Source organism: Capricornis sumatraensis, chromosome 14, assembly GCF_032405125.1.
Source record: "Capricornis sumatraensis isolate serow.1 chromosome 14, serow.2, whole genome shotgun sequence".
NCBI lineage: Eukaryota > Metazoa > Chordata > Mammalia > Artiodactyla > Bovidae > Capricornis > Capricornis sumatraensis.
In genome coordinates this window covers 83,959,782-83,987,173 of record NC_091082.1, presented here as the reverse complement: position 1 = coordinate 83,987,173, position 27,392 = coordinate 83,959,782, and positions in this window count along the sequence as shown.

Sequence of the window (27,392 nt, the reverse complement as noted above, 5' to 3'; positions counted from 1 at the left end):
AGTATTTTTCTTTCTCTTTCTGTCTTATTTCACTTACTATAGTACCTTCTAGATTGTCCCACGTTGTTGAAATGGCACGATTTCATTTTTTAAATGGCTGAGTTATATTCCATTGTGTATAAATATGTATAAACTTTATGTATATGTGTATATAAAATTTTATCCATTCACCTGTTGTGGCATCACCGACTCAGTGGACATGGGTTTGAGTGAACTCCGGGAGTTGGTGATGGACCGGGAGGCCTGGCGTGCTGCGGTTCATGGGGTTGCAAAGAGTCGGACATGACTGAGCGACTGAACTGAACTGAACTGTTAACACAGGTCCCGTCCATATCGGGTATTGTGCTAATACTGAGATGAACATAGGGAAGCATATATCTTTTCACACTCGTGTTTCTGTTTTCTTTGGGTAAATATCTAGAAGTGGAATTACAGGTAATTCTATTTTTAATATTTTGAGAGACCTGTACTTCCGTAGTGTCTGCACCAAATTTCATTCCCACTAATAGTGCATGAGGGTTCCCTTTTCCACATCCTCACCGACACTCGTTATTTCTTGTTTTTTGGATGATAGCCATTCTGAGAGGTGTGAAGTGATATCTTATTGTGGTTTTGATTTGCGTTTCTCTGATGATTAGTGATGTTGAGCATCTTTTTCATGTGTCTATTGGACATCTAATTTCTTGCATGTTTAATACCAGCTTGGTTTCTGCTTCTTGGAGGACCTGTATTAACACAATCATCATGTTTCTGTGAGAGTGAGGAATTGCAGGAGCTAGGTGACAGGTGGAGTCCTGGCAAAGTCTGGCTCACAGTGGGTCAGGTTCACTGTGGAGACAGAGAATCTGAAGGTCCAGCCAATAGTCCTTTCTCCAAACCCTGCATGTATCACCAGTATTAATATCCTTGGCAATTGGAATAACCCTGACGTAAGCTTCTAAGCCTGTAGAGTAAGAGAGAGCTGTTACAGTGATGAAGGCCAAGTGGGAAACTCTGCCACAAATCCCTCTCCACCAAAACAGTTAGCCAAAAATACTATTGCATCTCAAGGGTCACGGCAGAGGTTAGTGTCACCATCAAAGGCCTAAAGGATGTGGGGGTGACTTTCTATGACATATTTCCAAGCTGGCCCCTGAGGAAACTGGAGAGTGACTGTGGACGGCTGTGAACTTGACAAGCATCAGCTGCGCTGCTGGCCAGGTGTGGCGCCCAGACTAGAGCATCAGGTCTCGGGTAAATGATGTGTGTTAACTGAACTGGTGAGTGCGCTCCTTTTTATTCTGGATAGAAAAGAGCAGGAATGAAAAAAATGACAGCCTGTGGATCGAACCTGGTTAGCTGTCTGTTTTGTAAATAAAGTTTTATTGGAACACAGCCACGTTTACTCATTTACATATTATCTGCTTTCACACTACAACAGCAGAGTTGCATAGTTGCAACAGAGCCCATATGGCCTGCAAAACCTATAATATTTACTATCCTGTTCTTTTAAAACATTTTTACCTAGAAAAGAAGACCAGAATCAGTTTGAATTCACATGGGATGGACAAGTGATATTCATCTGCAATTTTGCATCAAGGTTCTGTTAACTCTTCTATCCTCCATCATAATATAGTCCAAAGAGATATGAACTGCCTGAATATCCATAGAAATCATTATGACCCATTACATTGATTATGCTGATTGGATAGGATGAGCAAGAGATGGCCAGTGATCTGGAATCCTTGCTAAGACACATGCACTCCAAGAAAGTGAAAGTGAAGTGAAGTTGCTCAGTCGTGTCCGACTCTTTACCACCCCATGGACTGTAGCCCACCAAGCTCCTCCGTCCATGGGATTCTCCAGGCAAGAATACTGGAGTGGGTTGCCATTTCCTTCTCCAGGGGATCTTCCCGACCCAGGGATTGAATCCAGGTCTCCCACATTGCAGGCAGATGCTTTAACCTCTACAAGAGGTAAAACTCAAATCCTCTGCTGACTCAGGAACCTGCGTCTTCAGTGATGCTCTCAGGAGTCCAGCAGTCAGGAGGGTGTTGGGATACCCACTCCTAAATAAGACACAAATCGCACATCTTGCATCTCCTACCACAGAACAAAAAGCACAGTCGTTGGGTTCCGGAGGCAACACGCATCACATCTAAGAACACCTGTCCAGGTGATATGTCAGGCAACATGGAAGTCTGGTAGTTTTGAATGGGGCCCAAAGCACGAAGGGCTACCCTGGTGGTTCAGACAGTAAAGAATCTGCCTGCAATGCTGGAGACCCAGGTTTGATACCTGGGTTGGGAAGATCCCCTGGAGAAGGGAATGGCAATGCACTTCAGTATGCTTGCCTGGGGATTTCCATGGACAGAGGAGTCTGGTGGGCTACTGTTCATAGGATTGCCAAGAGTCAGACACAGCTGAGGGACTAATGGTTTCACAGAGCATGAAAGAGTTCCTAACAGGGGTACGCTGCCACACAAGCAGCCCAATCCCTTGGGCCATACAGCCCAGCAAACTGTATGGTGTTAGGGGTGTCAGTTGTGGAAAAAATGCCATGAGGTGCCAATGGCAAGAATCACAACAGAGCCTCTGGGATTCTGGAGTTCCAACAATGGAGTCAGTGTGATGGGCCCATAAATGAAACGATCATATTGACAGAGAGCATGCCTATAGTATCAACCGGTTGGACCCATTTAGAAGACTGACCTAGGTACTGCTGCCTCTGTCCAGCCTGTGAGCAGCACACACCGACAGGAGCTTCTGATGTTGCACTATCCAAGGAGACCCACCAGCCTCCTGGTGGCAGGCCAACCACTCTCAGCTCCTTCCATGCTGGAAGGGTCAGGGGTTTATCCTCACAGGGGTAGTTGCCTATGCTATGTGTGAGCTTCCCTTGTGGGCCTCCAAACTTCAGCCACCCCCATAATCCAGGAGCCTACGAAATGCCTGATCCATTGCCGTGGAATCCTATACAACAACGTCCAATCCAGGGACCCACTTCACACTGAAAGGGGTCCTTTCAGTGTGGGAATGGCGTCCTAACCAGAGACCACTAGAACGGAGAGTGGAAGGTTAACTGGGAGCCACCAGCTGTGCCCAGAGGCCAACCAGGGACAGCAGTGGAAGCTGTCACGTGTCCCACTGCCCCCTCTCCTCAGGAAGAGAAGGCCCCAGGAACCATGAGATAGCTGGCTGCTCCCTGAATTGCAGGGAGCAATAAACCGTGAGGCGAGAGGGTGGTGGATTGTTGCAGTCACGGAAATGTGCTGCTTGGCTCCTCCTGCAAAGAGCACCCATGACTGATGGCCCAAACGCTGCTCCCCGCATGCACGCCTGCATTTGCACAGACACTGCATTTCCCACGAGTGTCTCCTCACGGATGACTGAGCACAGAGGGGACGTGAAGGCAGGTCCATCCAGCAAGGCAAGGGATCCTTCGGCAGATGACTTTGGCTCCAGGACAGTCTGTCCTCAGCCTGGCCTCCTGGAAGAGCTTCTCTTGGAATTGAGCTGGCATTTGGCACTCTTCCCACCCATGCCTCCTTACTTCTCTCTCTCTCCTTCCACCGGGTCAAACCAGCCTCTTTCCCTTCCTCCAGTTAATCTCCTTCATGTCTAAGCCTGTCTTGGCAGCTGCTTCTAGAGGCAACCTGAACTAATACACTTACATGCTCACAAAATATCTTAAGGTTCATGTCATTTTGCTACAGCACAGAGGCAGATGAAGAGCTGAGCTTTAAAGAGATTAGAGGACTTGCCCCACGTCACTCATGACCAAACGCACCTTGGACTTCTTTCCAGCATTCCTAGTTGGCAAGTAAAAGAGAGGTTGTGTTGTAATAAGATAGACACACTGCTTAATTGGTTTGTTTCAGGAAAATGGGATTCTTCTACCCCAAATATGTCAGCAACTAAGAGTCTTTTCAAACGAGAGTTCTGGAATTGTTCCTCTTTGTGTCTTTCAATCCCTAGAGCTTATGATTTATCCTTGTAGACAGAGCAGTGTTTTTTGCTGGGTTTTTTTTTTTTTTTTTTTGATATTCCAAGAAAAAGGTTTTGTTACATAGATTAAAACCCTAGATCTTTTGGTTGCAGAGTGAAAGGGCAAGATAGGAGTAGGTTAGTAAGAGGTGCAAACTACTATATATAAAATAAGTGAGCTACAAGGATGTATTGTCCAGCACAGGGAATATAGCCAATATTTTATAGTAACTACAAATGGAGTATAATCGATAAAAATTTTGAATCACCATGTTGTACAGCTAAAACTAACAGTGTTGTACATCAAATATACCTCAATAAAAGATTTTTTAAAAAGAAGAAAAAAACCCTAAAATGACCCAGAAAAAGGAAGGCTCCATTTGCAATATATCCCCATGATCCAGCGGCCTGGAGCCAGCCAAGCTCTCCGGCCCCTCTTCCTCTCCCTTATTTCTGGCGATACAGGCTGGTCCTTGGTTCTTCCTCAAACAGGCCATGATTCAGAAAGCTGCCTTTATTGTCCTCGAGGCTTGAAATGCTGTTACCCGAGAGCTTTACAAGTCCAACCGCACAAGCGAGGTCTCTGCTAACCCTTCTCTCTAGAAGGGACTTCCCCACCACATTTTCTATTATTCTACAAGTTTTGTTTTCTTCATCACAATTGTTAATACCTGAACGGTCTTATGTATTTGTCTAATTGTTGTCAGTAAGTAACCTCCTGTAGAATGTCGTGTTTTGAAAGTAGGCAGTTTTTCCTCTTCGCTTGTATATGTAGGTTTTTAAATAAATATTTGTTGAATTAATTATTAATACAGAAAAATATACACTTTGTCAAGAAAGATGTAGAAAATCTAAAAAACTGAAAGAAATTCTGGGGCTGAATATAACTGAAATGAAAAAATGCACTAGAGGGATTCAAAAGCAGGTTTGCAGAGATAGAAGAATCTGCAAACTCAACAATAGGACTATGGAAATTGTTGAGTCTGAGGAACAGGAAGAAAAATGGTTGGTGAACAGAGCCTGAGGCACCTGTGTGGTACCATCAGACAGACCAACACGCGCACCGTGGGAGTCCCAGAAGGAGAAGAGAGACTGTTTAAGGAAATAAGGGCAGAAAACGTCCCAAATGTGGTGAAATACATGGCTATAAATACTTAAGAAGCTTAATGAATCCTAAGTGGAATGAACTCAAAGAGACCCACCACCAAGACAAATTATAAATAAACTCTGTTGAAAGACAAAGAATTTTGAAAGCAGTGAGAGAGAAACAATTTGTCACATATAAAGGATCCTCAGTGCTCATCAACTGATTTCTCACCAGAGACTTTGGAGGTCAAAAAGCTGTAGGTTGATATATTCAAAGTATTATTAAGAGAAAAAATAAACTGTCAACCAAGAGTCCTATATCTGTAAAAACTGCCCCCCAAGAATGCATTTGAATCAGTTTTAATGAGGTGGGTGAAACTGGAGCCTATTATGCAGAGTGAAGTAAGTCAGAAAGAAAAATACCAATACAGTATATTAACACATATATATGAAATTTAGAAAGATGGTAATGATGACCCTATATGCGAGACAGCAAAAGAGACGCAGATGTAAAATACAGTCTTTTGGTCTCTGTGGAAGAAGGCAAGAGTGGGATGATTTGAGAGAATAACACTGAAACATGTATATAATCATATGTGAAATAGACCGCCAGTCCAGATCCGATGAATGAGACAGGGTGCTCAGGGCTGGTGCTCTGGGATGACCCTGAGGGATGGGATGGGGCGGGAGGTGGGCGGGGGGTTCAGAATAGGGGACACATGTACACCCATGGCTGATTCATGTCAATGTATGGCAAAAACCACTACAATACTGTAAAGTAATTAGCCTCCAATTAAAATAAATTAATTAAAAAAATAACTGTCCCCCGTAAGTGAGAAAGAAGTTATAACATCCCTAGATAAACAAAATCTCAGAATGTGCATAGTGCACAAAAGGAATTGACAATAGAATTCAAGCAACTCCCTGCAAAAAAATCGACTAAACACAAAAGAAGACGGTCATGCAGAAAATAAGAGACCAAAAAGAAACCTATAAGGCATAGAGAAACTAAATAGCAAAAGGACAAGAGTTCTCTCTTTATCAGTAATCATTTTAAATATAGATGGGTTAAGCCACAATCAAGAGAGAACTTGGCAGAATGGATTTAAAAAGTGATCTGACTATATATTATCCGGAGAAAATTCACTTTAAATCCAAAGACACAAATAGGTTGAAAGTGAAAAGACTGAAAAAGATATTCCATGCAAATAGTAACCTGAGGAGAACAGGGATGTAATACCAGTATCAGACAAAACAGACTCTAATTCAAAATGTTTATAAGAAATAAGGGACATTATAAATTAATCATACATTAATTATATATTAATAAGTGTTCAGTTCAGTTCAGTCACTCAGTCGTGTCCGACTCTTTGAGACCCCATGAATCGCAGCACGCCAGGCCTCCCTGTCCATCACCATCTCCCGGAGTTCACTCAGACTCACATCCATCGAGTCCGTGATGCCATCCAGCCATCTCATCCTCAGTCGTCCCCTTCTCCTCCTGCCCCCAACCCCTCCCAGCATCAGAGTCTTTTCCAATGAGTCAACTCTTCGCATGAGGTGGCCAAAGTACTGGAGTTTCAGCTTTAGCATCATTCCTTCCAAAGAAATCCCAGGGTTGATCTCCTTCAGAATGGACTGGTTGGATCTCCTTGCAGTCCAAGGGACTCTCAAGAGTCTTCTCCAACACCACAGTTCAAAAGCATCAATTCTTCGGCATTCAGCCTTCTTCACAGTCCAACTCTCACATCCATACATGACCACAGGAAAAACCATAGCCTTGACTAGACGGACCTTAGTCGGCCAAGTAATGTCTCTGCTTTTGAATATACTATCTAGGTTGGTCATAACTTAATAAGTGTTCAATACAAGATAAACAGTTGTAAACATCTACACACCTAAGATCATGTTGTTCAGAGAGAATACTAAAAAATGCCTTTAATATATAAATAAACAGCACCATGTGTTCTTATAGTAGACAGTACCGAACGTTACTGCGGCTTCCCTGGTGGCTCGTGGTAAAGAATCCACCTGCAGTGCATGAAGTGCAAGAGACACAGGTTTGATCCTTGGGCAAAGATCTCCTGGAGATGGAAATAGCAACTCACTCCAATATTCTCGCCTAGGAAATGCCATGGGCAGAGGAGCCTGATGGGCTACAGTCCATGGGGTGGCAAAAGAGTCAGACACAGCATAGTGACCAAACAACAACACACCTGATAAAATGTCATCAAAGTATACAAAACAAAAATGGACAGAACTGAAGGGAGAAATAGAACTTCTTTTCACTTTCCTGCATTGGAGAAGGAAATGGCAACCCACTCCAGTGTTCTTGCCTGGAAAATCCCAGGGACTGAGGAGCCTGGTGGGCTGCCGTCTCTGGGGTCGCACAGAGTCATCCACGACTGAAGTGACTTAGCAGCAGCAGCAGCAGTAGTTGGAAACGTAATACTCCATCCTAGATTAAAAAAAAAAAATAAAACTAGATAGAAAATAGTAAGGAAACAAAGGACTTCCCACAATAAAGATCTAACAAACTTTATACTGTACTCAATGACAGCAGAATACACATTCTTGTCAAGTGTACATGGGTCTGTTTTCCATCATAGACGGTATGTTAGATCACAAATTAGGTCTTCTGACATTTAAAAGATAGATATCAAAAAGAACAAAGTTACTTTTTTTTTTGCTACAATGTGATTAAATTAGAAATCAGTAACAGAAAGAAAGGGAAATTCACAAAGTTGTGGAAACTAAACAACATAAGGCAAAATATATGATCCAGCTGTTTCATTTCTGGGTATTTGTCCAAAGAAAAAAATACTACTATCTTGAAAAGGTGTCTGCACCCCAGTGTTCATTGCATCATTATTCCTGTGTTCACTGATGAATGAATGGATAAAGAAAATGTTTTATGGACATATGTACACACACACACGTATATACATACATATTGATATTATGGAATAATATCGTGTCTGACTCTTCGTGACCCCATGGACTACAGTCCATGGAATTCTCCAGAATACTGAAGTGGGTAGCCTTTCCTTTCTCTAGGGGATATTCCCAACCCAGGGTTCAAACCCAGGTCTCCCACATTGCAGGTGGATTCTTTACCAGCTGAACCACAAGGGAAGCCCAGTAATTCTGGAGTGGGTAGCCTATCCCTTCTCCAGGGAATCTACCCAACCCAGGAATCGAACCAGTGTCTCCTACACTGCAGGTGGATTCTTTATCAACTGAGCTATCAGGGAAGCCCATGTAATAATATTCAGGCATAAAAGAGAAGAAAATCCTGCCATCTGCAACAGTGTGTGTGGACCTCGAAAGCATTATGCTAAGTAAAATATGTCAGAGAAAGACAGAAACTGTATGATCTTGCTTACGTGTGGAATTGGAAAGCAAGCCAACAAGCTAGCTGATCTTATATTGATGGACACAGAGAGCATACTGGTAGTTGCCAGAGGAGGTTAGGAGTCTGATGAAATGGATGAGAGTAGTCAAAACGCACAGACTTTCACTTATAAATTAGTCTTGGGAATGTAATGTACAGCATGGTGACTATACTTAATAATGCTATGTTGTATCTTTGAAAATTGTTAAGAGATTAGATCTTAAAAGTTCGTTTTATAAGAAAAAAATGTATAACAATTTGTGGTGATGGATGTTAAGTAAACTTATTTTGGTAATCATGTTGCAGTGTATACATAAATTATTGTTTTATATCTAAAACCAATACAGTGTTACATGTAAATTATATCTCAATTTTTAAAAACTCTCCCTCCCCTTTTGGTGGGGGAATTTCTTATGAAAAGGAATTAATATATGTCACATTTTAATTAAAAAATACTTATATTGAGCCCATTAGTTTCCCTTAATAACCTAAAAAATTGGCCTTTGTTCCAATGTCTTGAACAAATCCATTTCTACATTCTGTCCCCAACTAGGTATGTGTTTGCATGTCAAAAACAAACAAATTTTTTTATCCCAAGCTAACCAATACTTTCTATATTCTAGAAAATATAGAAAAATTAAACAGAAAATTCAAATAAATATGTATAGCAATTGTTATATGGCTTCACAGGTGTCTCAGTGATAAAAAAAATCTGCCTGCTAATGCAGGAGACATGGGTTTGATACCTGGGTCAGGAAGATTCCCCTGGAGAAGGAAATTGCAACCCACTCCAGAACTCTTGCCTGGGAAACCCCATGGACAGAGGAGTCTGGTGGGCTGTATAGTCCATAGGGTTGCAAAGAGTTGAACATGACTTAGTGACTAAACAACAACACGTGTTATATATTAACTGGTAGTACAGCAGTTCAGAAGTTAAAAATATGTTTACTAAATTTCTTTAAGATAAAGTCCACATTTTTAAATAGCCCATTCACCTCATATGAATTTAGGAAACTGAATTTTCAAAGATATCTAAAGTGTTAGGAATCTTCTGGCTGAATCTTCAATTTTATACAATTAATGATTAATAGTCTAGTTCAAAGCAAACCAGTAACAAGAATATTCAGTTAGATTTAATAACTGTCTTAATATCAACTACTTAAAAATATAGAACCACATTTTATATGTGTTTATGTAAATGTTACATAAATGTTTATATAAAATCACTTATAATTTGCAAATAAGAATAACAAAAAATTCATAATCACCTAATGAAGTCATTTTTTTCTTAGAAGTTTTTATTTTCGCTGTTTGGAGGTTTTAGTGTTGGTCTCAGAATTACTTCAGTACAAGGCAACAATACATAGGTTGGTTTCTTGAGTCTAAAGAAGTGATGATAGATGCATTGAGAAACAAGCAGTGAGAAAACGTAGCAGAATTGTTAGGAATAAAGCTCCATGAATGCTCGACGTCACGTGTGTGCAAATAATTTAGGAGAAAAAAATAAGAGCTGTAATGTTAATATGGCCTGGATTTCAAGAGATTAACTATTCCACTTTCTAAAAGTGCAAAAAATAGAGAAAAACTTAAGAAAAAATTAATCCTCTGATATATGAGATAAATGAAAAATACAACCTAAATCCTAGATGTTTTATCAGTGGAAAAAATGTGATTAGAGAGAGAAAGACTGTTAGTACATTCTTCCTCAGCCTTTGATCGACATACTAGATACTCATCACAGGCGTATTTTACATCTATTGTGCCATCTGATTTGTTTTCTATTTAAATTTCCACCGAATCCGTTCTCTTGTGATAAATGTGAAAATTTTTGTGATGTTAATGAATGCTAATTTTATTGTTATACTTTCCGTTATCTTTGAATTCCTGTGACTGAAACATTATTAAACTGCTCTCTTATGCCATGCTCTCAATTATTGTATTCTGAGAAGATTGACTCCTAGATCTGTATAAAACATTCCATCCCAAAGCAGCAAAATACACATTGGTTTCAGGTGCACACGCAACATTCTTCAGGATGGATCACATGCCAGGCCACAAAGCAAGTCTGAATACATTTAAAGAGGTTTGAAAAAAATAAGAGACTTAATCCTTAGATATGTGAGGTATTCTATGGGAGCCTTTTGAGGCGTGTGTGTTTCACTGATGGATTTCGCTGAGACTTCAAAAATAAAGTGGTATTATGTTAATTTTTCCCATTACCGTTTTGTGTGTTAATGCTGGATACATGGTCCCTCCTCTGGAAATTTTTAGCCCCCTTTCCTATAAAGACTCATAGTTGACTGGAATTAGGGTTTGTAATAAGTACGAGATATGTATGCTACTCTTTTCTCAGTCTTGCAATAGGGGGAGTTCCGTGAGCTAATCTTTCTCAAGCTTCTGTTAAACACTCTCTGGTTTCTAGAGCTAAACACTAATGAAGAACCTAACAGATGCTTTCAAGTATTGTAGTATTTTCATATGTGAAAGACTTTAGGCGAATACGTGGAAATAAGAGGAGTAGGCTTAGAATAGTCAAACAACCACTGGCAGAAATGTTTAGGTCTGTAAAGAAAAGGGTTGGCATTTGGAGTTTTACAAACTGCCTCTGGGAGGCAGTAAGGTGCAGAGATTAAGAGATGGCTTCCCATGGACTTCAAATCAATGGCAGCCATTGCTATCCTTGTGATGTGTGCCTTGGTTTATCCGGTGAAATAGGTATAATAGTAATGCCTCCCCCAGAGGGCTTTTGTAGGGATTAAATGAGATGCTTCCTGCCAGGCACTGTCAATTGTGTCTGGTACAGAGTAAATGTTCCATTAAAGTTGGCTTTGTTACTAAGAAATGGCTGTCTGCTTTTGTAGCCTCCCCATCACTAGAGGAAATTAAGCAGAGGCACGATAATAAATTGGCAGGAGTTTTATAGATGAGAGTTAAACATTGGATAGCATCTTTAACCCCCGAGGCTTTCTGCTTCTACCACTTTGTTTCCAGTGAATGTCAAGGTGTCTTTCATTTTGACAATGGCGGTGTTAGTCTGTATATCATGCTTTTTCCCAGTAGTACAATTCCAACGGTACAATCTCCTGTAGCCAATCTATGGCCACAGAGTAGGGCAAAGAATATCACTGCTTCCATCCAGTCTCTAGGCTGACCCCATGGGGCAAACCTGCTGCAGATGTCAGAGACCTCAACAGATAGACTGTAAATTCAATTCAGGGAAAACAGTAAGGAATAATTCTTTTGATAATTTGAATCTTTCTTATTTGATGGCAGAAATTAAAAAGGGTCATGACATTGATTGTTCATAAGACCTAAATGAAAAAATGGACCCTGTAATATATTGTTAGTGGGAATATAAATTGCAAACATTTTTCAAAAGAAAGCTAGCAATGTCTGTTATATTCTAAAATACATATTCTCTTTAACATATGAATTCCATTTATAGCTTTTCTGTAGAAATAGACACATCATTTTTTAAGGCCACATTAAAGAATCTTTACTTTGGCATTGATTATGATGGCTGAAAAATGGATCCAGTCTCCTTGTCTATCAACAGGGCTATAGTTCAGTGGAGTGCATTTTTGCCTTGGAATATTATGTGACTGTTTAAAAGAATAACTTAGATTTCTATGCACTTGAGATGTCCATGATGTATTAGATGAGGAAAGCAAGTTCCAGCATACAGTATTACCTAATATTGGGAACAGCAAACACACAAAAAATTCCAAGTGCCCCTTGAATGTCTTTACATATGAGGAGAGGTGAGGATAGTCATATGCCAGACTGATAACATTGACTACCTCGGGCCTGAGGCTAAGAGGGAATCAGTGTTTTCTATATATGTTAATGCATGTTTCACACATTTCTTATGGGACGAGAGAAACTAAAAGGAAAGGGGTTTAGTTAATGAAGAACTTGATAGTTACAAAAACAAACCTACTTTTGGCACAATGAAAATGTCTTGAGAAAAATACTCCTACTGTGCCTTCCTCTCCTGTTTTGTAAAATTTTTTATTCTTCTTTTCCCCTTCACTTTCTTCCTTGTCCTTTTCTATCCTCTGCTCCTTCTAACAAAACAAGAGTATTTTGTGAAAATGGGGACATACTTAAAAGTCAAGTATTTTACCAGACCGGAAGTGTACAAAAAAGCAACTTATTATTTTTCCCTTATTTCAAATGCTGTCTTTACTAAAAAATTTCTTCTGAAGCAGAACAATAGAGTCCCTCACTCTCCATCCTCTGATAGAGAAGTTCTGCCATCTACAGTGAAATGGAATTTCCTGAGGTCATGTTGTTCAGAGAGAATGCCAAAAAAATCCTGTATATATGTATATATATATATATATATAAAAACCAGCATCATGTTGTCTTTTGGTAGGCAATAATGCCAAGTGCTCTAAAAGAAAAGTCAAATCCTTGACTTTATGTGGACAAGGGCAAAAAAAAGAAAAAGAATAAAATATATTAATTAGTTAAAGGGACAAAGCCAAAGGTTTTCTCATGTGGTGACAATTAGCTATTATTAAACACTTATGCAGATAAACCTTTTGAAATTTTTGTTCCTAAAATGTATATATTTAAAGTTTTTAATGAATTGTGTGAACTATGCAGTTGAATGAATTTCCATCTTTATTTCTGAAGGATTTGAGCCTTGGCTGACCTCTTTGTTAGAAGTGCTATCATTTTACAGCAATTTTCTTCTCAAGTTCTATTTTGGTCCTTTCTTATTACCTTAAAATTTTTCTTGCAGAACATTTGAAACAAATGCAAACATGCACAGAGAAAGTGTAATGAATCCCCGTGTACCCATCACCCAGCTTCCATACTTGCGTACCCATGGCAACCATTATTTCATTTATAGAGAACATCTGCTCCTTCAACCACATTATTTTCTAATAAATGACAAATACCATAAATATTTTAGCTCTCAAGTCTATAAAGGATATGAACTCCTCTAAATATAATCACAATGCTATGTTTACATCTCAAAGAAGAGGGATATTTTCTTAATAACGATGGTATCACTGAATTTCTAACTGTCTCTTAGACTGTATGTTTTCTTTTCTAACGGTTTTTCATCCATAGGTCTTCCTCAGTTTATTTTTTTCTCTTTGAAATGTATTTGCTGAAGAAACAGGGTTGTTTGTACTCCTTATGAATTGGAAATTGAACCTAAAGATATAGATGAGACTTTTTTTCTTGCCAAGGCACCTTAACGGACGGTTGTGTTCTCTTAGAGGGCACAAACGATTGATTGTCTCTTTTGTGATGTTGGTAGCTGTTAATGCTCAATATCTAGCTTCATTAATTTATCGTTGCTGTTGGTTAGTTGCTGTCGTGCACGACTCTTTTGCAACCTCATGGATGGTAGCCCACCAGGCTCCTCTGTCCATGAGGTTTCCCAGGCAAGAATATTGGAATGGGTTGTCATGTCCTTCTCCAGGGGATCTTCCTGATGCCATGTCTGCCACTTGGCAGGCGGATCAAACCCCGTGTCTGCTGCTTGGCGGGCAGATTCCTTATTACTGAGCTTCTATGGCAGCCCCCATTAATTTATTAGAAGCTGCAAAATAGTGATATTCTGATCAAGGCATTCCTTTATTTATTTGCTGAGATGTTTCTATAAATAGAAGATTCTTCTCTGTCGTTTCAGCTACCGTGTTACAGTTCATACAGAGAAAGCAGAAAAAATGTTTATTCTTTGACTTACAAGATTTCACAATAATGAATTGTTCCCTAATGTTATCCAAGAGCAGCCAATTAGGTTTAGTGGTTTTGTTTGTTTAGTATCACTTCAAACACATGGGATTAAACATATTTGCTATGTTTCAAGACATTATAGCTATTAATCTTAGTGGCACTTCCCATGGCCAGGGTCCTCAATGGCCTGAGTCCTACTGACATGACCTCAGTTTTTGACAGTTTCTTTGCTGTTTGCGTTTCGGGATGACAAGGTATTCCGCACTTGCAGACTGTCATCAGTGTAGCAGACCGGCATGAACTCCTACCCTCTGATGAGACAGCAGGTGTCTCTGTGGACTCAGCAGTGGCCCGGGACCCACAGTTGTCACCACTGTGGGACAAGCGGCACAGGTGTCCCACTGAGCTGCCAGCTGAAACTAAGCTGCTTCTGCGTTCCTTGGTTGTCAGCAGAGGAAAACCATCTCCTACGTCGGGAGCTGCATACATGGGCCAGTGGCGTCAGCTGGGCCCAGGAAAAAGGGCACATCTGCGGCAGTTGCTATCATTGCAGCCACGAATTAATGAAAACTTTTATATATGGTATAAAATAGTTAATGTAATAGGAATTTTAGACAGTTGAACAAAGTTTTTATTTCTTGATTGTCTGTTTTCCTCTGATATATGTGTTCATTAATTTGTACTTTTCAGAGTAAATCACATTTGCTACAAATTAATAATAATTTAACATGTAGAAAATGAACACGATCTAGGTTACTTTCATGTTCCTGTGTGACTCTGAGAGACTGTTATGAATGACTGTGTGTATGAGGGCTTCCCCTGTGGCTCAGCTGGTAAAGAATCCACCTGCAATGCAGGAGACCTAGGTGTGATCCCTGGGATGGGAAGACACCCTGGAGAAGGGAAAGGCTACCCACTCTAGTATTCCGGCTTGGAGAATTCCATGAATTGTAGAGTCCATGGGGTTGCAAAGAGTATGAATGGCTGTGTATAAAAATGTAATTCTCATAATATGTAAATTATCTTTTTTCCTTTTATTTATTTTCTGATTTATTTTTTAACATGTAATTAAAGTTATGTCAAACAGATAATGAAATTTAATTGCCAGTTTTAAAAAAACCTGTAGTTTTAGGGCAGAGGTCAGTTGTTTACGTGTTCAATAACAAAAATCTGGTTGTTATTTATCTAGAACTTTAACATAAAGCAATTTCTTACAACAAAATGTGTTTCCCCCCTGTGAAAGATGAATATAGTCATTTATCTATATTGTTTTTTATGGGGATACACTTTAATCTGCTAATATTTTGTGATCTAATGTTACTACTGTGCTTTGTTAGGACTTCTTACTAGATACTTGGATTATTGAATAATAAATAATTTTTCATCTTTTTCATTTCTAATTCCCTTGTTTTCCATTACAACCCCTGGTCATAAAAATGCAAATTTAATATGCAAATTATATTCACTTACAAATATATTCACAGCAGCTTTAGGTGAAAACACAACTGCCTTTCAGCTAATGCCAAAATGTAAATCACGCCACTTATAAAATGGGTGTTCATAATTTTTCTTAGAAAAAATATGTATGAGCTGAGAGACTGGCTGGTCTGTCTTGAACTTGTGACATGTGTGAGCACAAAGGATATGGGTTGAAAATCTGGATTAATCAACACTATGTGTACAAACGCATGGACTCAGTGACTCTCCAGACAGACACAGTATTGAAAGTGAATGTCACTTAATCCTGTCTGACTCTCTGCAACCCCATGGACTATACAGCCCACGGAATTCTCCAGGCCAGAATACCATGGCCAGAGTTGGTAGCCATTCCCCTCTCCAAGGAATCTTCCTAACCCTGGGATCAAACCCAGGCCTCCCGCATTGCAGGCGGATTCTTTAGCGTCTGAGCCACCAGAGAAGCCCAAGGATACCAGAGTGGGTAGCCTATTCCTTCTCCAGGGAATCTTTCCGAGTCAGGAGTTGAACTGGGATCTCTTGCATTGCAGGTGAACTCTTTACCAGCTGAGCTACCAGGGAAGCCCCAGACACAGTGTTGGGCTATTGCAAAGACTAAACAAACATTAGAACACAAAGCTTTTATACAAACGCAAAATATCTTGGCTGTGTCACTAGTAGAAGGCACTGTCAATAGTATCCGTCATGGCTGTAGTAATTTAACAAATATTTCTTGAACTCTTACTTCGTGCTGAACTGTGGTGGTGCTGGGGAGTCAGAGATGAGAAAGTCATAAACTGTTCCTGAACAGCTTACTCGTTTACTTAGCGAGAGAAACATCTAATAAATACTCAGATTTCGATGTACAGCAATAGTGATATTACAGTGTTTATGGCTGTTAGAGGCGAGACTGCAGGTTTGCAAGGAGAAGTTGGTAAAGGCTCCATAGAGGATGTGGATTTGAGCAAAGGAGTTTCAGAAAAACATCTACTTCTGCTTCACCGACTATGCTGAAGCCTTTGACCATATGTATAATAACAAACTGGAAAATTCTTAAAGAGGTGGGAATACCAGACCATCTTACCTGTCTCCTGAGAAACCTGTGTGGGGGTCAAGAAGCAATAGCTAGAACTAGACATGGAAAATCTGACTGGCTCAAAATTGGGAAAGGAGTACGTCAAGGCTGTATATATTGTCACCCTATTTATTTAACATCATCATGCGAAATACTTGGCTGGATGAATAGCAAGCTGCAGTCAGGATTGCTGGAAGAAATGTCAGTAACCTCAGATATGGAGATGATACCACTCTAATGGTAGAAAGCGAAAAGGAACTAAAGAGCCTCTTAATGAAGGTGAAAGAGGAGAGTGAAAAAGCTGGCTTAAAACTGAACATTAAAAAAAGCTAAGGTCACCACAGCCAGTCCCATCACTTTATGACAGATAGAAGGGGAAATTTAGAAGCAGTGACAGACTTGCTTTTCTTGGGTTCCAAAATCACAGTGGACAGTAACTGCAGTCATGAAATTAAAAGATGCTTGCTCGTCCAAAGGAAGAAGAAACAAGTGTTAGTTGCTTGGTTGTGTCTGACTCTTTGTGACTCCATGGACTGTAGCCTGCCAGACTCCTCTGTCCATGGAATTTTTCAGGCAAGAATGCTGAGGTGGGTTTCCATTTCCTTCTCCTGGGGATCTTCCTGACCTAGGGAACAAACCCAGGTCTCCTGTATTACAGGAAGATTCTTTATCATCTGAGCCACCTGGAAAGCCCTAAGAAGGAAAGCTATGACAAACCTAGACAGTGTATTAAAAAGCAAAGACATCACTTTGCTGACAAATGTCGATGTAGCCAAAGCTATGGTTTTTCCAGTAGTCATGTGCAGATTTGAGAGCTGGATCATAAAGAAGCCTGAGCAGCAAAGAGCTGATGTTTTTGAACTATGATGTAACCCAAGAATATCAGTGGTCTGTAAAGTCAGTGTTGCTTAGAAGGCTAGTGTGATGTTGGTCGCTCAGTCGTGTCCGACTCTGTGACCCCGTGGACTGCAGCCCGCCAGGCTCCTCTGGCCTTGGGCTTCGGGCTTCTGCAGGCAAGAATACTGGAGTGGGTTGTCATGCCCTCCTCCAGGGGATCTTCCCCACCCAGGGAGCGACCCCTGCCTTCTGCATTGCAGGCAAACTCTTTACCATTTGAGCTATAGGGAAGATCCTAGAAGTTTAGAAGAGTACTCCTTTTATATGTATATTTAAACATTCACTAAGTAAATCTGATACAACTCCTATAAAATGTAAGAAATTAGTTGTATGCAAATGTTAAATGAGAATTTTTCCAGAATTAATCCTATACTTCTAATCTGCTTCACATTGCTTAGTCAGCTTTTCACTGTGTTTTCACAAAGACCATCGGCTAATGTTTTCTTCATTTTTTTTTAAGTGATTCTTCTTAATTACTTTCATTTATTTATTGGGCGGTGCTGGGTCCTCATTGCTGCATTTCTCTAGCTGCAGTGAGCGGGGTCTACTCCTTGTTGTGGAGCAGAGGCTGAGGGCCCTCGTGGGCCCAGTATTTGCAGCTCACAGGCTCTGGAGCGCAGACTGTCATGGCGCCTGGGCTTAGTGGCCCCGCGGCATGTGGGATCTTCCTGGACCAGGGATCAAACTCATGTCCCCTGCATTGGAAGACAGATTCTTAACCACTGGCCCCCAAGAAAGTTCTCTTCATATTATTTTTTAACAGGATATGCCTGATATCATTAATGATGTCTTCACTTGCACAGGAGATTCACATGCATCTGCTTTGGCATGAAATTGTGATACTGAAATAAAGGTGGTAGAGATTTTAGGTTTCCATTCTGCTATCCTTTAGAATTCATGACCCCAGCATCTCCAAACTTACAATTGGATTTGAATCCCTGAGATACTTGTTTACATTTCTCCCTCTTGTTTTTATATCGTCTGTTTCTTTTTTGAACATCTTTGGTGTATTCTATCACTGGCTCATCAATAGGCAACTAAAGAACTGACCTGAAAAAAACAAAAGTAGATATCATCTCACATCTGTTAGAGCAGCTTTTATCAAAAAGATAGCAAATGGTGGCCAGGATGTGGATAAAAAGGACGCTTGTGCACTGTTGATGGAACTGTAAACTGGTACAGCCACTATGGAAAATAGTATGGAACTTCCTCAAAAAATTAAAAATAGAGCTACCGTATGATCCAGCAATTCCACTTCTGGGTATTTTTCCAAAGAAAATACAATCACGGTTTCAAAAAGATATCTGTACCACCATGTTCAGGGTAGCATTATTGACAATAACCAAGACACGGATGCAACCTCTATCCGTCAATAGGTGAAGAAATAAAGATGTTATATATATATTAACATATAAATTAAATATATATATATAATGGAATGTTTGTCAACCATAAAAAAGAAGGAGGAAAATGGAAACAAATCCTTCTGTTTGTGACAATTTGGGAGGACCTTGATGGCATTAGGCTAAGTGAAATAAGTCAGAGAAAGAGAAATACCATATGATCTCATTTGTATTGGAATCTAAAAAATAAATCCAAACTTGTAGAAAAAGAGACCAGACTTGTGGTTTCTAGGGGTAGGAGGTGGGGGAGTGGGAGCTGAAGGAAGGTGGCCAAAAGGACAAACCTCCAGCTCCAAGGTGAGCGAGTACCATGGGCGTGATGCACAGCACGGTGGCTGTAGCCAGCACTGCTGTCTGACCCAGGGGAGTTGTTGAGAGAGTAAATCCTGAGAGTTCTTATCAGAAATAACTTTTTTTTCTTTTTCAGTGTTTTCTTTTTATTGTATCTACATGAGCTTATGGGTGCTAACTAAACTTACAGTAGTGATCATCCTACAAAATATGTGAGTCAAACCATAACGCTGCTGCTGCTAAGTCAATTCAGTCGTGTCCGACTCTTCGCGACCCCATGGACTGCAGCCCACCAGGCTCCCCGGTCCCTGGGATTCCCCAGGCAAGAACACTGGAGTGAGTTGCCATTGCCTTCTCCAATGCATGAAGGTGAGAAGTGAAAGTGAAGTCGCTCAGTCGTGTCCGACTCTTCGAGACCCCATGGACTGCAGCTCACCAGGCTCCTCCACCTGAGATTTTCCAGGCACGAGCACTGGAGTGGGGCGCCATCACCACCTTTAACTTACACAGTGATGTATGTCAATTATACGGGCTTCTGAGGTGGCGCTAGTGGTAAAGAACCCACCTGCCGATGCAGGAGACATAAGAGACGCAGGTTCGATCCCTGGGTCAAGAGATCCCCTAGAGGAGGGCATGGAAACCCACTCCACTATTCTTGCCTGGAGAACCCCATGGTCAGAGGAGCATGGCAGCTACCGTCCATAGCGTCTTATAGAGTCGGATAAAACTGAAGTGACTTAGCATGTACCCATGCATATCAATTATATCTGTAAAACTGGTTCGAGGGGGAAGTCATCCTCAAGTAATTGTATATTTTGCTAGCAGATTTTTTTTTAATATTGTGTCTGTGTTTCCTCTCACATAGTTCTTTGCATAGTTGATAAGTGGTATCTGTTTAATATGTTATACCAAATCATACTTTCTGTCATTTCTTGGATATTTGAGTATAGTTTTATGAATGTGTGTGCGTCTGTGTGTTTGACACTGTTTTGGCATACTGCAAGTGAGAACAGCTGAAAATAATGTGTCAAAGAAGGGTATCATCAGCACAAAATGTTTTTGTTAAATCATTGCACATTTGTTGACGTCGTTGTTGAGCTAACCTCTGTATGTGCACTGGGGTCCCGGGAGGCTTCACACACTAGCACGAACTGGGTGGCTTAAAGCAACAGAAAATTGTCTTCTCACAGCTCTGGAGGTTAGAAGGGCCCAAATCCAGGGGTCAGCAGGCTTGGTTTCTTTTGCAGGTTTCAGGGTTGTCTATCCCATGCCTCTCTCCTAGCCCTTGGTGTTCCATGGCTGGTAGAAGTATTACTATAAATTCTGCCTCTGTGATCTCAAGGAATTTTCCTCTGTGTCTATCTGAGTCTCAGAAGAAAGTTAGTCTTACGTTGATAACATCTACAAAGACCCTATTTCCGAATACGATGAATTCCTAGGAATCCAGGGCTAGCACTTCAGCAGTTCCTTCTGGACAACACAATTCAACCCATAGCAGTGTGTACAACTACGTGTTTGTCATCACTTTCAAGTTTTCGGATGGCTTTGATATGTTTCCTCTTCTGATTACAAAGATGCTACTTCTTTCACATCACTCTCTTCTTGATGATTTCAAAGAAGTTATTATGACTCATAAGTGTTTCATCCTCAGTCCTAGAACCATTCATACTTATTGTAGTATCTGAGATACCACTGCTTAACTAATTAAGCCAATACAATGTGAAGTAGTTTAAATATTCTGAACATTTATATCAAAATGTTAATCATTGCACCCCAATGTTCATGACAGCACTATTTAAAATAGCTAGGACGTGGATGTAACCTAGATGTCCACTGACTGAGAATGGATAAAGAAGTTGTGTTACGTATATACAATGGTATATTACTCAGCCATAAAAAAAACAATGCATTTGAGTCCGTTCTAATGAGGTGGATGAACCTAGAGCCTATTTTACAGAGTGAAGTAAGTCAGAAAGAGAAGAACAAATTTTGTATATTAATGCAAGTACATTGAATCTAGAAAGATGGCACTGATAACCTCTCTGCAGGGTGGCAGTAGAGACACAGATATAGCGAACAGACTTGGGGGCCCAGAAGGGGAAGGAGAGGGTGGGATGGATTGAGGGCCTAGGATGGAAACACATGCATCACCGTTTGTAAACTAGACAGCCACTGGGAATTTGCTCAAATCTGGTGCTCTGAGAAAAGTTAGAGAGGTGGGATGGGGTGGGAGTTGGGAGTGAGATACAAGAGGGAGGAGACATATGCATACCTATGGCTGACTGATGTTGATGTACGGCAGAAACCCACACAACATTGTAAAGCAATTATCCTCCAATTAAAAATAAATACACTTTTAAAAAATGTTAATCATCTGATACTCCAATTAGACTCTCTTTCATATCTGTCTCAATCTCTGGAATCTCTCAAAATAGGAATTGGACAATTACATCATTTTCAATTCCCTTTTTCTTAAATATCTTAAAGTCATATAGGCTTTAGGTTAAATTTCACATCCTATTCTAAACATGGATTTCTTGACATAGAATCTTGTATCTCATTGACACAGGAAAGACAGGCTGTGATGTGGAAAGGAGATAGACTTGGACAGAACGGGATCCAAGGCCTTGTTCTGCTACTATAAAATTTGCAACCTTGAACCTCATCTGTAAGATGGTGCTAGTTGTTTGGCGGATTAAGTGACAGCAGCTAATGTAGTTTATTAGCTTAAGTGCTAGTAGCTTCTGTAGCCTCATTATATGCCAAGCGTTGTTCTAGGTGCTTTACAGATATTATCATGAGTAATTTTTACACAACATACCCTAGAAGTTCTTTTATTAACTGTATTTTAAAGAAGGGAAACTGAGACTCAAGAAGGTTTAGCAGCTTTCCTATGGTTAATCAGCTAGTTGTGAGAAGGCTGGAATTTGAAAATGAGCATGCAGGTTTCAAAGTCCACACTCGCAGTAACACCATCCTGCCTTTCCCAGTCATTTATTGCAGAGCCTGACCTCGTGGTATGTGTGCCTTTTGGCTGTTTACGTGGAGATGTATTTAGAACCTCTGTGTATCTGTAGTTTAACAGTAATGCTGGTTTGCTGGAAAACTAGAGCTAAGAACGCACTGAAGATCCTAAATTCAGAAAGAAAAAAATGTACATTAAAAAACATTAAGCATAATGTTTTTGGAAGAATGGAGCAACTGTTCTCTGAGTTGACCAATATTGTTTTCTTTTCAACTTGTTTACTTTTGAAGATGCCTAACTTTCCCCATGCCGTTTTTGAACGGCCGCCAGGAGAGTAGAGTATTTTAGTCTTTAATATGGACTAATGATTATGAGTGTGTGTGTATGTGTGCGTGAGCACATGCGTGTACACATGCATGTGAGCTTTGGGGAGGGTGCACACTTTGCGTGTGGAATGTTTAAGTCACTCTCAAGACGTTGAAACTGTCCAGCAACACCTAAGTGGCCTGATAACACCAGGAATGCTCTAGAACACCATGAAAGACCCTCTTCACATCCACAGGAACAAGGTGCGCTGTGCTCTCAGGATCACACACTGCCTTGGATGAGCTAATCTTGTAACTTCAGCTTTCACTGGGGAGCAAAGTGTAAGTCCCTGGAAAGGAAACTGAACGAGGGGTGACAGTCCAGCACTCACACTGTGCAGCGGTGGCGGGACTCAGGGTCCTTCGGGAAGGGGCCGAGAAGAGCTCACCTCTGGCTCCTGGCACCAGACAGTGGGGGGCCACTCTCTGAGGAGGGGCCCGGGGAGTCTGCGAGGAGCTAAATCAGAGTGTCTGGCACGTCCGAGCATCGGGCTGTGGGAAGCCCCAGCCTCACGGGCTGATAACTTATCTCTGTCCTTGAACTGAAGTTGGATTGTAGTATTTAAAATAAAGACAGTAAATTTTGTGTTTGTGTTATTTTATACAGATTTGAATCTTTTAAAAACTGAAGTTATATTTCTTTGGAATTAGCAAATAGAATTTAGCAGCATGTGTTCATTTTTAATTTTTTAAATTGAAGTATAGTTTATTTACATTATTGTGATAGTTGTATTTCAAACTTACTAAAATATAAAGAAAATAAAATGACACCCAGTTAGATATAATAGATGGTAAACCACCTACTTAACATATTTTTTTCTTCCTTCTCCTCTTCCTCTAAAAAATTTATACAAAAATTTAGATTAAAATTTATATAAAAATTTAGGTTTCACCTAAACCTCTACCCATTTCTCCCAGCTGCCCCAGATTATTTGGAAGCAAGTTGTAGTGATCATATCACTTTATACATGCATTTTAAAAATTAATACCTAAAAGATAAAGAATATTTAAATATGTCCACAATATCATCATCTCATCTAAATAACAGTAATTCCTTAAATCCTCAAATATCCATTCAGTATTCAAATTTTCCTGTTTTCTTCTATAATACAAGTACTCTATTCATTTGAATCAGAACCAAAGTAATGTCCATACATTGCAAGTGATTCACATCTGCTAAGTCTCTCACAATCTGTAGATTTCTTACCCCTTCGTCCATTGTCTTTCGTGTCAGTTGTCTTCCTTTATTTGGTGAAGAAACCCACACTGCAGATTTTGATGACTGCATCCAAGTGGCTCCATTTCCTATTTTCCTTTGTTTTTTCATAAATTGGGAGTTGGATGTAGAGGTTTAAGCAGTTAGAAATTCTCTTTATAGCAAGAATATTTCACTGGTATCTTGTGTGCTTCTATCAGGGACATAATGTTGGTTTTTCTTTCATTTATGATTAATGCTCAGAGTATCATCTTCTCTTTAAAGAAATAAAATGTGATAGATACAAAGTTCCTTCCTACCTCTCATTCCATCCCCAGAGGCAACTGCTATCCTGAATTTTCTGTGTTTCATTTCCATACATATTTTTATACCTTGATTATATAAGCATATCCTTATAAACAGGGTTTTAAATACTTGTGTTTTAAATTTTACACAATTGGTATCACATGGCATGAATGTATTTGCAGCTTCTTTGGGGATGTATCTGTGTTAAAACATGAGGACATAATTCATGTATTTTTAACCACAATTCAGTATTGCATTGTATGAATGGACTCTCATTTGTTTATCAGTTTGTCTAACTGTGGACAGATATGCCAGTTTCATGTCCCCCTGTTACGAACAGCCCTGCAACAGATACTCTTGTACCTGGGTCCTTGTGGGTATGCCCTCTACTTCCTCTGGGGTTGATACCGGAAAGGGAAATTTCTGGTTTATAGTGGAGCTGACTTGGGCTGGCTTAAGAGAGCTTATTGTTACATTTTCAAAATTTTTGTGAACTGAATTTTAAACACAGACATTATTAAAAATTGTTACATAAACTTGCAAGTAAATTATGTTAAAAACAAAGGTAATAAATACCCAAAGTTCATCACTTACTGATTATTTTTCTGTAATTTACTATGCTCTTTATGTACATACTACCACTATCTGTTCTCTTGGGTTATTTACATCTGCTTTATCTGTTTGGAGGAAATACTATATAACAGTGTGATACTGCTTATCTCTTCCCAGCTCTGCGCTGAGTGGCACCACGCCAGCAGCTTGCAGTCAGTCATGGTGGGAGTGTTCACATCACAGAAATTGGAGCCTACTACAAATCAGGACTTAATTTAGTGTTTTGTTGATGGTCTAGACTCAAGAAAGTAAGGGGGAAATGTTAATCACGCAGATTCATCTTAAAAACATATTATGTCTACAGTCCTCATATTGTGCTGCTGCTGCTGCTGCTAAGTCACTTCCGTCATGTCCGACTCTGTGCGACCCCAGAGACGGCAGCCCACCAGACTCCCCCATCCCTGGGATTCTCCAGGCAAGAACACTGGAGTGGGTCGCCATTTCCTTCTCCAATGCATGAAAGTGAAGAGTAAAAGTGAACTCTCTCAGTGGTGTCCGACTCCTAGCGACCCCATGGACTGTAGCCTACCAGGCTCCTCCGTCCATGGGATTTTCCAGGCAAGGGTACTGGAGTGGGGTGCCATCGCCTTCTCTGCCTTATATTGTGAATAGCCCCCAAAGTGAGCAAATCATCTTTCAGTCTTTCAGTGTTCAAACACTATTATCCAGTAACATATCCAAAGTCACGTTCGATGGTCACGGTACAGTTCCTTGGAAGGTGATGGACTGTCCAGTGAATGATGGCACAATTTAGAGGCCTAATTTGTACCACACTAAAAAAAAATTGTTTGTGGATTAAAGATCTCAAAAACCAGCAGTTTTTCTTTTGAAAGGAAACATTAGAGGACATCTTTGTGGCCTTAGAGGAGGCACCTCTCAGATCCATTTTGAAGGAAGGTCTTATTGTTCTTGTTGTTCAGTTGCTCGGTCATGTCCAACTCTTTGTGACCTTATGAACTGCGGCATGCCAGGCTCCCCTATCCTTCACCATCTCCCAGAGTTTGCTCAAACTCATGTCCACTAGTCGGTGATGCCATGCAACCATCTCATCCTCTGTCGTCCCCTTCTCCTCTTGCCTTTAATCTTTCCCAGCATCAGGGTCTTTTCCAGTGAGTCAGCTCTTCGCATCAAGTGGCTCAAGTATTGGAGTATCAGCTTCAGCATCAGTCCTTCCAGTGAATATTCAGGGATGATTTCCTTTAGGATTGACTGGTTGGACTCCTTGCAGTCCAGGGGACTCTCAAGAGTCTCCCCCAACACCACAGATTGAAATGGCTATCAGGCTTCAGCAGTCAGCTTTTGGACCCAAGTTTACACTGTTCTTGGGGAGGTCAGCAGCCAATGCCTGAGCAAGGTGGTAATTCAAGCCATTTCCACCCAAAGATGAACTTCGCAGAGGGGCAGCCTTTGCCCTGGAGTTCCCGTCAGGCTGGCAGAGACTCTGTCAAATCTGTGTTGTGTTCTGACGGTCCCCTGCCCAGCCTCACTTTCCCTCTTTTTCTTTCTTAGGTGTTTTGCCCCAGGGAAACTTCTGCACACCTGACTTCATTTCAGGGTCTGCTTCTCCTCGAGGAACCCACCTGCAACCCGCTTTATGACTTTGGTTTAGGAAAGGATTGTTCCTTTATGAGTTAAACAGTTCTACAATGTACGTCCATCATATTTTTGTTGGAACTATGGATCGTGTTACAGTATGGCTCGCATACAGTTTTTTTCTGGACCCTGAATTCAGACTTGCCAAAAACTGTTAGGAGTCCTCGTCTTTGGGTAGTGAGAAATTGGCTGAAAATGTTCTAGTTGCATGTCCATATTTTTCTCTGCTCTCCAACAGACCTGTCTCTTTCTTTTGCTGTTGTTGTCCAGTGTGTCTTCGTTTGGCTGGGCCAGGTCTTAGTTACAGCATGTAGGATCTTTGATCTTTGTTGCAGCCTGCGGGATCTTTAGTTGTGGCCTATGGGATCTAGTTCCCCAACCAGGGATCAAACCCGGGCCCCCTGCACAGGGAGCTCAGAGTCTTAGCCACTAGACCACCAGGAAAGTCCCATTTATTTTACTTCTATGTGACTTATGTAAAAAAGTATATTTCTTTTCTATGAGTGTTTGTAGCAATGGCTGGGAGCTTGATAGCTAATTCTACTCAATAATTCATTGAGAAACTGCAAGTTGCCAAGTTTTGTTCTAAAACAGCAGGAGATTTAAATACCAGCAAGAGTGTCCTTGGGCTTTCCTTGTGGCTCAGGTGGTAAAGAATCTGCCTGCAATGTAGGAGACCTGGGTTTGACCCCTGGGTCGGGAAGATCCCCTGGAGAAGGGAATGGCAACCCACTCCAGTGTTCTTGCCTGGGAAATCCCATGGACAGAGGAGCCTGGCGAGCTACAGTCCATGGGGTCGCAAAGAGTGAGACATGACTAATTGAGCAACACTGGAACACTTAAGATTGTCCTTGCTGCTAAGGATCCTGCAAATGAGGCCAAGGCAGGAGATGCTTCGTGGGGCTGTTAGGTCAGGTCACCGTATTCTATCTTAGTTCGTTTTGGTCTAATTAGCTTTGTTGAGAAACTTCTTGTTTCAGTTTCGGGTGGTGGCTTCAGTACATCTAGAAACTTACCCTCTGTATTGACTTAAGGGAAGAAGTCGTTCTTTTTTGGTTGATTTACGGTCTTTCTTGGGCTTCCCAGGTG